This window comes from Mytilus galloprovincialis, chromosome 5, assembly GCF_965363235.1.
Source record: "Mytilus galloprovincialis chromosome 5, xbMytGall1.hap1.1, whole genome shotgun sequence".
NCBI classification, from domain to species: Eukaryota; Metazoa; Mollusca; class Bivalvia; order Mytilida; family Mytilidae; genus Mytilus; species Mytilus galloprovincialis.
In genome coordinates, this window is record NC_134842.1 from 83,371,342 (window position 1) to 83,384,093 (window position 12,752).

At 32.1% G+C, this 12,752-nt stretch overlaps 1 pseudogene; it reads left to right on the forward strand.

Moving 5' to 3' along the window:
• The window catches only part of LOC143074171 (lysine-specific demethylase 2B-like), a 100,877-nt pseudogene that overhangs the window by 60,130 nt on the left and 27,995 nt on the right, over window positions 1–12,752 (forward strand).

Sequence of the window (12,752 nt, forward strand, 5' to 3'; positions counted from 1 at the left end):
GGAAAATAATGAAGATACAGTGAACAGATAAATAGTAATAAGTGGTCAGTGAAGGCAATCTATCTTTTATTTCAGATTTTACTGTAAAGTATTTACAAGAACATGGGTTAGAGACACCAATTGTTTTCCATGAAAAGAGTGGTCTAGGTTTACGGTAGGTATGAATACACACATGTAAATATATGTGTTTTGTATATGATTATATATAGATGTATTAGCTGACCTTGCAGGTCATTCGTGGGTAGTCAAGGTCTTTGAAAACCTTTCATCATATATTGTGTATTTGCAAATTAGGCAACTATCCACCAAATATATGCAAGATTATAGGATAAAGATAAAAATTACAGGTCACTGTACAGCCTTCAACAATGAGCAAAACCCATTCTGTAAATTAAGCTATTAAAAGCAATGTGTGAAATAATTCATAAGTGAAAACCAATGTCTAATTGTTAATATATATTTAATTGTAAACCAGTTAGTTGGAAACCCAACAACACAACTTGACTAAAATAAGACATTAACATATATACAACTTTCTTTTAATCTGACATTAAAATTTGGCAGTTGGTAATATTAATACATTTGTCATTGTATATTTTGTATTTTTCAGGGTACCAAGTGAGAACTTTAAAGTCAGTGATGTCAAGCAGTGTGTGGGTATGTACTCTATTCCTTTATAAAAAAAAGAAAATGATGAAATTTTTGCCTGTGCAAATATTGTAGTTTCATTTTTTTACAATTCATATGTTACTGTTTGATTAAACAGTAAGTGAGAATAGAGATCTTGTAACGTTGTATTGAAATGAAACTACAATGTATATGTAACACAACACATGGTTATTTGGAACAGTAGTTTATTAAAGCCGGTCTGGACCAGTGTCCATAACGGACGGTCTCCTCTATACAGTCAAATACACAAGTATATATACAGAATATAAACAGTGTCAAGGTTTCTATTAATTAAAAGATACAGGGATGAATATCTATTAAAGGGAAACTTCGCAAAAAAATCAAAAATTGATATTATGTCCATTCTGTATAAAAATTCTCAAATTTGTAGAGATTAAATTTTTATTCCGCTAGATAAGAGATCACCATCGATTTTAAATTTTGAGTATCAATTCTTTGTGTACCGCCATTTTGTCATCTTCTATGATTAAAAATCACGATATGTCTATAAACCACAAAGGACCAAAACTACAGTAACCCGATGTAGTCGTAATTGGTGTCGATATCTTGTCAATCGTACGGTTGTTTTATCTGACTATATAACTAACTTGATACGGAAAATGTTCTTATTTTTTTTAAATAACCATAATCTGTTATTTTTAAACTGTTAATATTTGAATTAGTCAAAAAGTCAAAGTTCAAATCTTAAATAAGTGTTCCGTGAAACTGATTGTTTTCGAAAATCTAATTCGTTCATAATTCTTTAAAGTAATAAACTTTATTCAAATAAATTCGGATCTTCCCTTATCTGATCACCAGCATGGCTAAAGGTATTACTCCCAAAGGTATTGTGAGGGGTGTGAGGTGACACGTCCAGGTATTCAAGCGATTTCCTGTCGGGCTTGCAAGTTCATGCATCGTTTCACTTCTGTAGGTATTAATCAGTGTACACGGCCGATGACTTATAAATTTTCGATTAAATTGTCACTAATGTATTCACCCAATTCAATATTACCACCAAAGAGAGTAAATTCGTGGCAACAAAGACATTCCGTTATTAACGGCATAACTATGCATTTAGTACACGAACACCAATCTGTGTTAAACTGGCGAGGGTTGCTAAGGATATCTTGATTTCAGGAACTTTCTGCAGCTTCCATTTCATGGAGCTCTTCGTCGGTATACTCTGGCTCTAGTGCGTACCCAAATTGACCATACTCGTCAAAATCTGCCTCTCTTGATGGACTGGAACCACTGTTATTACTATCATTCTCCGAACAAGACATTTTTAATTATGATTTTATGATTATTTTTCGGACCATATAATTACACTGTCCTATAGAAACAAGCACGCACAAATCATAAGAGAAAAATATGTGAGTAAAAGTTAATTGAATTATCAAAGTTAATATCCTTTGGTCTCGAATGTATGTTAACTAATTAATGTGTTTTTATAGGCTAGCTCAAATCCTCATCCAAATAATATAATATATATATGTAATAATCGTTTCCTACCACACCGAGATTTAATGCCAAGCGTTAGACACATTTTAGGTACTAATAAAGTTATTAAAGAACAATAGATAACAATAATTAATCATAAATGTGTAAAGATTTTTTTTTTTTAAAGCATTTTTTCTTTATTCGTACATATTATATTTCGCTTCGGTAGAGTTATCTTCAGATATTAATTAATACATGGGTTTTAAAAGTCTAAATGTAAGTGTTCCCGTACACTTTTTTGCCTAATAAAGACAATCGAAATGCTTTGGTAAAGCTATTTCTAATGTCTAAGTTCCCCTTTTTTATGAGACACAAATCAAGGACAAGAGGTGTATATCATTTAATTCTGACACATGAATTAAGTTTCCCGTCTTTTAACCGATTTTTTTTTTATTTCTTAGTAAATTAATTTATTTGAATTCAAATAGATGATAGCACCAAATATAATTAAATAATTCCACGGCGATCTATTTTCGTTTGTCACCAACTTGAATATGTATTTTAAATGTGTGTATTAAATGCTCCCTTGTTTTATAATCCACTGATTCGAATAGACAGTCACACCTGGCAAGGTGTGCCCTAGAGGCGTGGTTAAATACCGAAGTGCAAATAACAATCTACCTTTCAACAAGCCATCTACGAGGTATTGCCACAGAACCGTGAATACACACATCGTATAAACCTAGTCATAGCAGAGACAGTAAAAGGTCAATAAGAGTACACCAACATATTGTCTTTACATATTATTGTACTTTAATTTGTTCACCTTATCAGTCTGAAAATGCATTAATTAACAATAAATTTATAACTTTTTGTGTTGTCTAAAAAAATAATTCGAATATATACGTTTAACATAGAAAATTTATCTCATGAATGTGTACAATTGCACGTCTGTGCGTTTTATCTTCTTATTATCGGCTGGTTATTAGATAAAGCATAAGTCATCGGCGCGCTTACGATTACGTTAAAATATGATTAAAAACCAAGACTTTTAATGATTGTATTTTAAATCCCGGCATGCAAAAACCAGGAGAAAACGTCACGACCTACAGGAAGTTGTTAATATTTTTTCATTAATTATTGAATTTCTCCTTTATTACTGCACATATAGCGATAAAACTTTGTGAATATATATATTATGTCATAATGAACATATTTAAACCATAAGTAAAAAATCGCGAATTTCCCTTTAAGTTGACTCTAATTAACATGTTTTGACTTACCTGGAGATTGATGGTCAAAGAATACACATATGTCCTGTGTTTTAACTAATTGTTATTGCTACATGTCACCACATGGTCTGCATGTAAATATGTTATATGCAACGTAGCGGTCAATTGAACAACCTTTTACAAGGTCATGATTTTCTTTATAGATATTCCCCTGTATTTATATTATTCAATTTAATAAACATTTTGAGAATATATATAAATCATAAATATAAATATATATTATATATATTTTAAGCCCATCATATTGTCACATATAGTAAGTATAAATAATAATTTTAATAAAACTCCCAAGGCAAATTCAAAAAGGGGAAGTCCATAAAAACTGACAACAATTGGCCGTTTCAGAATCTAATGCATTCTGGGTAATATTTTCAAAAGTGTACATCAAAGCGTCGTGATTGGCTAAAAACGTCCTACACAATTGAAATTCAACCAATGACGTGACGTTATTTTCATTTTGGGGTACAAACAATAAAATTACCCATAGTCCTTTAGATTCTGAAACGGCCAATTGAACGCTATCAATCACCGGCAAAAGTGAAAAACAACTGCCATATTCCTGACTTGGTACAGGCATTTTCTAAAGAAAATGGTGAGTAAAACCTAACATCCCAAATGTATTACAGATGTTTATAGTTCTATGAAGGGACAATCAATCATCAATCAAAAAAAAAAAATTCTTGAAAAAACAGGATCTGTAATCTGGTATTTAGCAACTGCCAAGTAAAATTCTTCAATGTAAATTTAGTAGTCATGAAGTTTTCAAAACTGTCTTTTCTTTGTTAAAGCTGAAAATTTATCAGAGTTATCTATCTTATGACTGAAACAAAATATTTGGTCCTGAAGTGGACAAACCTTACAGACCAGCTTAACATTTATTTTCATCTTAAACTGATATTTTGTGTAAAAGTAAAATAAAAATAAAAGTATATATATTGTAACAGGAGGGTCGGGTGGCTATGCGTCACCGTTCCCTCTTGTCGATTTATGGTTAGTTCCGCTGTGACTGAGCTCTGGCAAATGAGACCAAATACAGATGTTAGATACTTTATTAAAATACACATCTTTAACATGTGAACAGTGAAATCAAAACATAAATTTTGGATAATTAAGGCAACAATTCAATTGTCGGATTAATGATAAATCCATGTTGTTAATGATGTAAAGCGGTTTAATGATAAATCCAAGTGGTCAATTTGAGACCCAGAACAAAATATTTCTTTAATAAGTCTATACTTTTTACAAGTCCATTTAACAAGGTACAATTCCTCCACGAGAATGGCAAACTATCTTCTTTTAAATATCCAGTAACTTGGATAAAACGTCTACCAAATCATTACCATATAATCTATCTGAAAATACACTTTGTTATTTCTTTCTCTGACAGTGAAATGGTTCATTTTGCATCATCCCACATTTAGCAAAGGGAGATTATTCCACAGCATCTCCGTTACATTATATTCAAATTTATACACTATTGATTGAGAAAAATGTATTTTTAAGGTTCATCATAACCTTTTGGCTAAAATGGCCGTATTTACACCCCAAATTTTACTCTGGCAGGAACTAGATATATAAAAGTTATATGAAGTCTACGTGTCAGAAAATTAAAAACTTACCTGGATTTTGATGTTCATTTTTTTCCAGTCTGCAGAAGATAGCAAAATAAACAAACACCCAAGTTTCATTTGATGCGGTCCACTCAGTTACACAGTTTAAACCTGTTAAATCACCTATTGTTTACAGGTGTCTATTGTCCATCTATTGTCCATTTAAATCAATACTACTCACAACATTGATTATATGAGGGGAGCTTCTCAATCGTTTTCACTACTTAGTTAATTTTTGCACCTTCTGCAGGAACGAAAAAAAATGGATAGCAAAATCTAGAAAAGTTTATAATTTTCTGAAACATAAAATGCATTTAAAATTTATATATCTAGTTCCTGCCATCCCTTAAAACTGTTGCAGGTGTATAGGTTAGTCTGTACTCAGAGTAAAGTTTGTGGTGTAAATACGGCCATTTTAGCCAAAAGGTTATGATGAACCTTAAACTCGCACCAGAACTTTACTTTGAAAAAGTAAAAAACACTGAGATATGTTATGTTTTGCCTGTATAACTTGTAAATCAATTGTTGAAGCTGCTGATGCACTGCACATTTATAGATAAAATTTAGGTTTAACTTAACAAAAAGATAATTTACGAGAAAGATATCGATCAGGGGACTTATTGAAATAAGTGATTTTTAAATCACTTATTTAAGTAGCAAATTTGAAATTTTGTCATAAATTGTGATTTTGTAGTTTTACCAAAATTTTAAACACATAGGTTTAGATAATATCTTTTCATTAGTATAATTGAAAAAAAATGAACTTTTTGCTTCTTTTAAAGTAGAAAGGTTTATGCCTTTGGTGCAATAATTTAGCTGCAAATTCTATTTTAGTGGATAAAATGCTATAATAACGGTCTAACTTAATGAACTGATACTTTCCTAAGAGATTTATTTACAGTGGGAGTATTTTTCCTGTAAAGTTCAAGGTTTCATCTTTCAGATTATGTAATAAAATTCTACTGTTCGCGGTAAAAATTTCAGTGTAATTTCACTGTTCGGGGGTGTTGAAATTACTTTAGTAGGGGTTATTAGAATAATGATACTTAAAGAAGTGATTTTTATGCCCCACCTACCATAGTAGAGGGGCATTATGTTTTCTGGTCTGTGGCTCCGTTTGTGCGTTCGTTCTTTTGTTCGTGCGTCGTTCGTCTGTCCTTTTGTTCGTCCGTCCGTTCGTTCGTCTGTCCGTTCAGGTTAAAGTTTTTGGTCAAGGTAGTTTTTGATGAAGCTTAAGTCCAATCAACTTGAAACTTAGGACACTTGTTGCCTATGATATGATCTTTCTAATTTTAAAGCCAAATTAGACTTTTGACCCCAATTTCACGGTCCACTGAACATAGAAAATGAAAGTGGGAGTTTCAGGTTAAAGTTTATGGTCAAGGTAGTTTTTGATGAAGCTGAATTCCAATCAACTTGAAACTTAGTTAACTTGTTGCTTATGATATGATATTTCTAATTTTAAAGCCAAATTAGACATTTGATCCCAATTTTATACATTAAAAACCGAAGTTATATGTTTGAATACTTTTAGTTTTCGCTCTCTAACTTTAGTAAAAGTGAATAGAAATCTATGAAATTTTAACACAAGGTTTATCAATACAAAAGGAAGGTTGGGATTGATTTTGGGAGTTTTGGTCCCAATATTTTAGGAATTAGGGGCCAAAAAGGGCCCAAATAAGCATTTTCTTGGTTTTCGCACTATAAGTTTAGTTTAAGTAAATAGAAATCTATGAAATTTTGACACAAGGTTTATTACCACAAAAGGAAGGTTAGGATTGATTTTGGGATGTTTGGTTCCAACAGTTTAGGAATAAGGGGCCAAAAAAGGGCCCAAATAAGCATTATTCTTGGTTTTCGCACACTAACTTTAGTATTAGTAAATAGAAATCAATGAAATGTAAACACAAGGTTTATGACCATACAAGGAAGATTGGGTTTGATTTTGGGAGTTTTGGTCCCAACAGTTTAGGAATAAGGGGCCCAAAGGGTCCAAAATTGAACTTTGTTTGATTTCATCAAAAATTGAATAATTGGGGTTCTTTGATATGCCGAATCTAACTGTGTATGTAGATTCTTAAGTTTTGGTCCCGTTTTCAAATTGGTCTACATTAAGGTCCAAAGGTTCAAAAATTAAACTTAGTTTGATTTTAACAAAAATTGAATCCTTTGTGGTTCTTTGATATGCTGAATATAAAAATGTACTTAGATTTTTGATTATTGGTCCAGTTTTCAAGTTGGTCCAAATCGGGGTCCAAAATTAAACTTTGTTTGATTTCATCAAAAATTGAATAATTGGGGTTCTTTGATATGCCAAATCTAACTGTGTATGTAGATTCTGAATTTTTGGTCTCGTATTCAAATTGGTCTACATTAAAGTCCAAAGGGTCCAAAATTAAACTAAGTTTGATTTTAACAAAAAATGAATTCTTGGGCTTTTTTGATATGCTGATTCTAAACATGTACTTAGATTTTTGATTATGGACCCAGTTTTCAAGTTGGTTCAAATCAGGATCCAAAATTATTATATTAAGGGGGCTCGCGGGTCTAAATGAAATTTTTTATTTAATATAGGATTTCTCTATATTTTTCTATAAATGAACTTTATCTTATACTTAATGGAAAAATGAAATAAAAAAATGGGGTCACCGTTCATTTACGCTCACAATCTGCCTTCGAAAGAAGCATACATTTTTGTTAATGTCCTTTTTATGCCCCACCTACGATAGTAGAGGGGCATTATGTTTTCTGGTCTGTGCGTCCGTTCGTCCGTCTGTTCGTTCGTTCGTTCGTTCGTCTGTTCGTTCGTCCGTCTGTCCCGCTTCAGGTTAAAGTTTTTGGTCAAGGTAGTTTTTGATGAAGTTGAAGTCCAATCAACTTGAAACTTAGTACACATGTTCCTTATGATATGATCTTTCTAATTTAAATGCCAAATTAGAGTTTTGACCCCAATTTTACGGTTCACTGATAGAAAATGATAGTGCAAATTTCAGGTTAAAGTTTTTGGCTTCAGGTTAAAGTTTTTGGTCAAGGTAGTTTTTGATGAAGTTGAAGTCCAATCAACTTGAAACTTAGTATACATGTGCCCTATGATATGATCTTTCTAATTTAAATGCCAAATTAGAGTTTTGACCCCAATTTTACGGTTCACTGAACATAGAAAATGATAGTGCAAATTTCAGGTTAAAGTTTTTGGCTTCAGGTTAAAGTTTTTGGTCAAGGTAGTTTTTGATGAAGTTGAAGTCCAATCAACTTGAAACTTAGTATACATGTGCCCTATGATATGATCTTTCTAATTTAAATGCCAAATTAGAGTTTTGACCCCAATTTTACGGTTCACTGAACATAGAAAATGATAGTGCAAATTTCAGGTTAAAGTTTTTGGTCAAGGTAGTTTTTGATGAAGTTGAAGTCCAATCAACTTGAAACTTAGTATACATGTGCCCTATGATATGATCTTTCTAATTTAAATGCCAAATTAGAGTTTTGACCCCAATTTTACGGTTCACTGAACATAGAAAATGATAGTGCAAATTTCAGGTTAAAGTTTTTGGCTTCAGGTTAAAGTTTTTGGTCAAGGTAGTTTTTGATGAAGTTGAAGTCCAATCAACTTGAAACTTAGTATACATGTGCCCTATGATATGATCTTTCTAATTTAAATGCCAAATTAGAGTTTTGACCCCAATTTTACGGTTCACTGAACATAGAAAATGATAGTGCAAATTTCAGGTTAAAGTTTTTGGCTTCAGGTTAAAGTTTTTGGTCAAGGTAGTTTTTGATGAAGTTGAAGTCCAATCAACTTGAAACTTAGTATACATGTGCCCTATGATATGATCTTTCTAATTTAAATGCCAAATTAGAGTTTTGACCCCAATTTTACGGTTCACTGAACATAGAAAATGATAGTGCAAATTTCAGGTTAAAGTTTTTGGCTTCAGGTTAAAGTTTTTGGTCAAGGTAGTTTTTGATGAAGTTGAAGTCCAATCAACTTGAAACTTAGTATACATGTGCCCTATGATATGATCTTTCTAATTTAAATGCCAAATTAGAGTTTTGACCCCAATTTTACGGTTCACTGAACATAGAAAATGATAGTGCAAATTTCAGGTTAAAGTTTTTGGCTTCAGGTTAAAGTTTTTGGTCAAGGTAGTTTTTGATGAAGTTGAAGTCCAATCAACTTGAAACTTAGTATACATGTGCCCTATGATATGATCTTTCTAATTTAAATGCCAAATTAGAGTTTTGACCCCAATTTTACGGTTCACTGAACATAGAAAATGATAGTGCAAATTTCAGGTTAAAGTTTTTGGCTTCAGGTTAAAGTTTTTGGTCAAGGTAGTTTTTGATGAAGTTGAAGTCCAATCAACTTGAAACTTAGTATACATGTGCCCTATGATATGATCTTTCTAATTTAAATGCCAAATTAGAGTTTTGACCCCAATTTTACGGTTCACTGAACATAGAAAATGATAGTGCAAATTTCAGGTTAAAGTTTTTGGCTTCAGGTTAAAGTTTTTGGTCAAGGTAGTTTTTGATGAAGTTGAAGTCCAATCAACTTGAAACTTAGTATACATGTGCCCTATGATATGATCTTTCTAATTTAAATGCCAAATTAGAGTTTTGACCCCAATTTTACGGTTCACTGAACATAGAAAATGATAGTGCAAATTTCAGGTTAAAGTTTTTGGTCAAGGTAGTTTTTGATAAAGTAGAAGTCCAATCAACTTGAAACTTAGTATACATGTTCCCTTTGATAAGATCATTCTAATTTTAATGCCAAATTAGAGAATTTATTCCAATTTCACAGTCCTTTAAACATAGAAAATGATAGTGTGAGTGGGGCATCCGTGTACTGTGGACACATTCTTGTTTTCTGTTGAACTAATAGGAGAAATAGCGGTAATATCGATATAAAAAAAGAACTAAATTACAGAAATCGCTAAAATTTTACAATTATTTAGTTTATGTACAGCTTATTCGAAAACAACAATAAAAAATATAGGTCACTGATGAGTTAAAAAAGATATTTCAATTTTAATGCCAAAAAATGGCATTTTTGCACCAAAGGGAGATAATTTGGAGCTTTTTCAATGATAACTACATTTCAAAAATTCGCTGGGGCCAACACGAATTGATTTTTTGGAATTATTTTTGTACCTTATGATAAAGTAACAACTACTTAAGGTAATAAATGAAATTTGTAATGAAAAATTAATGTTTAATTTTTTTCTGAAAATCTTACACCCGCGAGCCTCCTTAAGTATTTAAGTGCAATAGCAAGAAATTTTCAATTGCACAGTATTCAGCAATAGGAAGAAATCTTCAATTGCACAGTATTGTGCAATAGCAAGAAATTTTCAATTGCACAGTATTGCGCAATAGCAAGAAATTTTCAATTGCACAGTATTGCGCAATAGCAAGAAATCTTCAATTGCACAGTATTGTGCAATAGCAAATATTTTCAATTGCACAGTATTGCGCAATAGCAAGAAATATCTAATTGCACAATATTGTGCTATAGCAAGAAATTTTCAATTGGAGTTATCTTTCCTTCTTCAGAATAATAGTTGAATCAACTTAAATCATTGTTTTATACAATATACAATGTATAATCACTTTTACTACCAACCAATCTTTACCATTCAGTGATAACAAGCACTTTATTTTACATTTTATGATGTAATTAAAAGAGTAGTTATTGTTGCAAACTCCATTAGAAATTTGAATTGATATCAGTTTTGGAAAACGGGAAAGGGGGATGTGAAAAAAAAATGGGGGGGGGGGGGGGGGTATTGCACTTAAATTTTTCTCATTTCAGATCTCATAAATAAAAAGAAAATTTCTTCAAACATTTTTTTGAGAGGATTAACATTCAACAGCATAGTGAATTGCTCAAAGGCAAAAAAAAATTTTAAGTTCATTAGACCACATTCATTCTGTGTCAGAAACCTATGCTGTGTCAACTATTTAATTTTAGATTTAAATAAGTTTAAAGAAGAAATCTTTAATTGATTTGTAAAATCTTGACATTTGTTTTGTGTAAAAAAAACCATATAATGTCAAAAATTTGATCACAATCCAAATTTAGAGCTGTATCACGCTTGAATGTTTTGTTCATACTTGCCCCAACTGTTCAGGGTTCGACCTCTGCGGTCGTATAAAGCTGCGCCCTGCGGAGCACCTGGTTCAGTTTATCAGGTACATTTAGCAATTGTTCAACTATATTTGGTGTATAGAATTATTAAATCTACATGTCTGTCTGGCAGAGTTCTTATGACCTTGACCTCATTTTCAATGCTCAATGATTTCGTCATGGTTTTGTTGTTTTTTAAAGTACATTAAGCAATAGTCAAATATATTTGTTGAATGGAATGTTTGTAAGGTATGTCTGTATGGCAGGGTTCACTTTATCGTCACCCTCTCATTTTCACTTGACTAAAAAAAGAAAAGGTTTGTTTGCCCCAACCCTACTTACCTAGAAAAAAAGCTGCCTACTCAAAATATTTTATTTTCCTGATTTGAATAAGTTTTTTTTAATCAGATAGGCACAAAGACTAATAAACATCAAATAAAAAAAGTTCGTTTTGTGGGGGGAAAAAAGAAAATGCTTACCTACCTCCCTACTGTCTCAACCTTTGGGTAAGGTTTGGGCAAACCAAATATTTCAAGTGTGGCCTGATTCAAGAAAAAGCAGGCAACTTTGATTTATAATTGTCTCATTGGAAATCATACCAGATCTCCTTATTTTAATAAGACATTTCAGGATGTGCAAACTTTTTTAAACCTCAAGGACAAGAAAAGTACTAGTGTGTTTTAGCCTAGATTTTTAACCGGATTTTTGTGACAAAAATGTCGGTTATTGATTTGGGGATGTACGGCAGGCGGCCGGGCGGGCGGCAATCAAATGTTGTCCGTGCATTAACTCATGAACCGTTCAACCAAAGCTTTTAAAATTTTAATTTGTTATTACTGACAACTATACGAAGGTCAAGTTCAATAATGACTATTTTGACTTTTACCGTTCAGGAGTTGTGGTTTTTGAAAGATTGAAAAATGGTGTTTCCAGTCGTGTCCGTGCATTTATGCATGAACTGTTCTACCAAAGCTTCCGAAATTTTAATATGCTGTTACTGATGACAAAATGGAGGTCAAGTTCAATAATGACGATTTTGACTTTTACTGTTCAGGAGTTATGGTTCTTGAAAGATTGAAAAATGGTGTTTCCCGTCGTGTCCGTGCATTTTCTCATGAACCATTCAACCAAAGCTTTTGAAATTTTAATATGATGTTACTGATGACAAAATAGAGGTCAAGTTCAATAATGACGATTTTGACTTTTACCGTTCAGGAGTTATGGTTCTTGAAAGATCGTAAAATGGCGTTTCCATTCACATTGTTGCATTTACTCATGAACCTTTCAATCTAAGCTTTTCAAATTTTAATATGTTGATACTGATGACAAAATGGAGGTCAAATTTGATATTGACGATTTTCACTTTCACCATTCATCAGTAATGGTTCTTGTGATATTGCCAGGACACAAATAAATGTTAATAAATCCGGTTTGCTGTCGTTGTGACAGCCTCTTGTTATGTATTCAGTCAGGAATTCAATTGATGTTTGAACTCATCCTGGTTTTCTTACTACAGCTGGAAACTTCATGCAACATGTACCATGTTTACTATTGGTATTGGTGACATAAGAAAATTGAACTCCCTACAATTTGAACCTGGGTCAA